This window comes from Chinchilla lanigera, unplaced genomic scaffold (genome assembly GCF_000276665.1).
Source record: "Chinchilla lanigera isolate Chin_1 unplaced genomic scaffold, ChiLan1.0 scaffold00010, whole genome shotgun sequence".
Taxonomy (NCBI): Eukaryota; Metazoa; Chordata; class Mammalia; order Rodentia; family Chinchillidae; genus Chinchilla; species Chinchilla lanigera.
Window position 1 is genome coordinate 15920286 of NW_004955411.1, and position 4249 is coordinate 15924534.

The window sequence follows — 4249 nt, forward strand, 5'->3', positions numbered from 1 at the left end:
CTGAGCTAAATCCCCAGCCCCTTGTGTTGTTATTTTCCCTTCCTTCTTTTCTCCCTTCCCCCATTCCCAGTTTCTCTTTCTTTTTGAACAGTTTCTTCCCATTTCACAATACCTATTGTACATTTGATCTTATTTCCTCTTTTAGCTTCTCACACTAGAGAGATAATATACTGTTTACACGTGAGTCTGAATTATTTCACTTAGGAGTATGGTCTCAAGTTACATCCATTTACCTATCCATTTACTTATATCTCCAATTTATCCTTCTTTATAGCTGGGTAGTACTCCATTATATAAAAAGATCACATCTTTTTTTATCCATTCTTCAGTTGATGGGCATTTGGGTTGTTTAATTGTGCTGCTATAAACATGGGTGCATGTATATGGCTGTGGTATAATGTTTTTAATTTTTCTGAGAAAATACACAGCAGGAGAATACCTGGCTCAAATGCAACCTCTAATCCTAGTTTTTTGAGGAATCTCCACACAGGTTTCCACAATGGTTGCACCAGTCTACACTCCCACCAACAGTGGAAAAGGATCCTCATACCACAGCCCTTCCAGTATTTGTTATTGGTTGATTTCTTGGTGGCAACCATTCTTTCTGGGGTGAGATGGAATCTCAATGTTGTTTTAATTTGTATCTCTCAAATGGTCAGTGATATTGAACATTTTTTCATATATTTATTTGCTGTTTGTATTTCTTCATCTGAGAAGTGTATATTCATCTCAGATGCACATTTTTGGACTGGGTCTTTGAATTTGGGAGGTATGATTTTTTGAGTTCTTTATATGTTCTTGACAGTTGTTATGGTTAATACATTCTGTCAACTTGGGGAGTCTAGTGGTTTGGCTAAGAGACTCAGCAGTTCTGCATTTTGGGGTGAAAAGTACATACCTTTACCTTTCTGGGATGTTGTTCATTGTGTCAGTTTGAGAAGTTTAGAAGGTTAACTATGTGACTCAGCAGGAGCCAGGGTGCTTACTTTGTATTCATCCTGAGCCTGTGCAAGAGGAGGGCATGGAGGTTATGTGAGTGCTACACGCCCCCTGGGTGGGGGCAGCCTGCTTACAATATAAAAGAGGAAAAGAGGCTTGCTCTTCTCTGCCGCTCCTCCCTTTTGCTCTTGTTGCTTTGCTGTTCCTCTGCATGAACTGTTTTCCTCTGCCATGTGCCACTCTGCCTTGGAGCCAGCCAAGTATGGACTGAAACCTGCACAAACTGTAAGCTAAATAAACCTTTCCTTCCTTAATTTTGGGTGTTGGATATTTTGTCTCAGCAATGAGAGAAAAGTAACTAAGACAATAGTAATCCTTTGTCTGAAGAGCAGCTGGCAAACATCTTTTCCCACAGTGTGGGTTGTCTCTTCACCCTGTTGGTGGTTCTCTTGCTGTGCAAAAGCTTTTTAATAAGATGAGATCCCAGTTGTTGAGCTTTTGTGATAGTTTCTGTGTGATCAGGGTTTTATTCATAAAATCTTTGCCTACACCAATGTCTTCAAGAGTTTTACCTATTCTATCTTCCAGCAGATTTAATGTTTCTATTTTAATATTTAGATCTTGGCTCCATTTTGAATTTAGTTTAGTGCATGGTGAAAGATATGGGTAAACATTTTCAAGGTAAGTATTTGGAAAGACTTTATTAAGAAGTTCTATAGTTCTGTGCATGTGTGTCCCACAAATGTCTCTTTTTATAAACATGTAATATTACAGCCTATAATGATATCTTTATTGGAAACAAATCATCTGCTTTGCTAATATGTAATCATCTTGACTGTGGTGTTTGGTAGCTATTGTGGACTGAGTTGGGCACCCCTCAAAATTGATAGATTGATGCCCTAACCCCTAATGAGAAGTTATTTGGAGATAATGTCTTTAGGGAGGTACTTTATACAAAGTTAAATGAAGTTGTAAGGGGGGCCCCAACTGGAGTGGCTGTGTAGGAAATGAATAAGCAGGAGAGACAGGAGAAGCATTGCCAGAGGAAGAGGGACTTAGGGGGAAAATGGAAGGCTTAAAGCATTGTGATAACATTTACAGTGTGAAGTAGGGTATCATATTCTATCTTCGTTCAAAGCATTCTGTAAAATCTACAATAATTACCAATGGTCTGGATTTGAATGTAATGCATTAAGTCAGGCCAAAGATGAAAAAAAAAAAAAAAAAAACAAAAAACAGAAAAACAGCACTCACTACATTTGTTACACACGTATGAGGATATGGAGGAAGAGACGGGGGGGGGATTTGGAAACATGTATACTAAAATACTAAACTCTTAATAGCTATTACTGCAGGGCTGAGGATGTAGCTCAGTGACAGAATGCTTGCCTAAAATGTATGAGACCTGGGTCCACCACCAGGACTGAAAAGCAAACAGTTGTTATTCCATGGCAGTAGTCATGTGAATGGGGCCATAAATCACAAATATTTTTTAATATTTTATTTACTTTTCCAATTTTTATGGTGAAATTGTGTAAAAATAATGTTGATAATCCTAATAACAGCTAGTATAGTGATTCTATCCCGGGCACTGTTCCAAGTGTTTACATACATAGTAGTCCCCCCTTATCCAAGGTTTGTCTTTTTTAAAGTTTGTTACCTAAACTATGGTATGAGGGGTTTATTAGTATAGATGTTCTATTCATTATCATTGCTATTGTTTATAATTTCCTGCTGGATCTAATTTACATTGAACTTTATCATATGTGTGTATGTACAGCCTAAGAACAAGCATGTACAGGTTTTGATGTTGTCTGTGGTTTCAGGCATTCAACAGGGATCTTGTGCTATAACCCCATGCTTTAAGGATCAGGGAAACTACTGTAATGACTTCATTTAATTTCACGGCAATCTGCTTGTGATATCGCTATATAGATATCATTATATATTTTATGTTTACCATTTTATGGATGCAGAACCTTCTATGGTATTTTACATTTAAAAATCAGAAGTGTAAAAATGGCACTAGAAAAGAAAATAAAGCTGAGGATGGTGGTGTACTGTAATCCCAGCACTTAGGGAGGCTGAGGCAGGAGGATCACAGGCTCAAACCCAACCCAGGCAGCTTAGCAATTAAGTGAGACTCTGTTTAAAAGAAAAGTATTAAAAAGGGCTAGTGATATAGCTCAATGTGAAGGCCCTGGGTTCAATCCCAGTACTTAGAAAGAAGGAGGAGGAGGAGAAGAAAAACGAGATGGAAGAAGAGGAGAAGGAGGAGGAAGACAAGGTAAGGGAGGAGGAAAGGGAAAATGGGAAGAAAAAATCAGTCTAGACTTGATTAATTCTTCTCCCTTCCATGATCAACTTAATCAAAGTGTGTGCACACAGTTGTGTTTTTTTTTTTTTTTTTTTTTTTTTTTGGTTTTTCTCTGGTACCAGGAACCGAACTCACGACCTTGCGCTTGCCAGGGAGGCGCTTTTGCCGCTGAGCTAAATCCCCAGCCCCTGCACACAGTTGTGTGTGTGTGTGTGTGTGTGTGTGTGTGTGTGTAGAACCTGAATGTTCTGAGAAGGCTCACATACTGTCAGGGTTGGGACAAGACCAACCCTGTCTCTGTTTTTTTGGTACCAAGTATCAAACTCATGACCTCAGGCTTGCCAGGCAAGTGGTTATGCTGCTGAGCTACATCCCCAGCTAAACCCTGTCTCTTTTTACTACATTAACACAGAGGGTACACAATTTTTAGAAGCATGTTTTAAAAATGCAGACTCAGGTATAATTTGTTCCCATAACCACTAATATTTAAATGTTCTTCACCATTACTTAAGCTAAGCTCAGAGTTATCCCTACACTTGATTAGAGTAGCCCATAACCTTTCACTTGGAAATCGCAACGCTGTGGGAGAATATGTACAACATGCTGAAGGCTTTGAGATTCTTCCCACAGTTCTCTCTAGCCATTCAACCTTCCAGTGTTGGTCCAGGTTCTATTTAACCAGTTATCCGAGGCTTATTTTGTGTCACGTTACAAACAGTAAATACATTTACATGTTAACTAGTAAGAGTGACAACTTGCCTTTCCTAACCTTTTCTTTTTTTTTTTTGTCTTTTTGAGATAGGGTCTCACTATGCAGCTCAGGCTGGCCTTGAGCTCACTTTGTAGCCTAGGCTGGTCTCGAACTCGCAAATGATCCTCCTGCCTCAGCCTCCCAAGTGCTGGGATTACAGGCATGTGCCACCATGCCCGGCTTTGAGCCTCTTTTTTTTTTTTTTCTTTCCTAACATTTCTAATCAGCTACATTTTCCACCA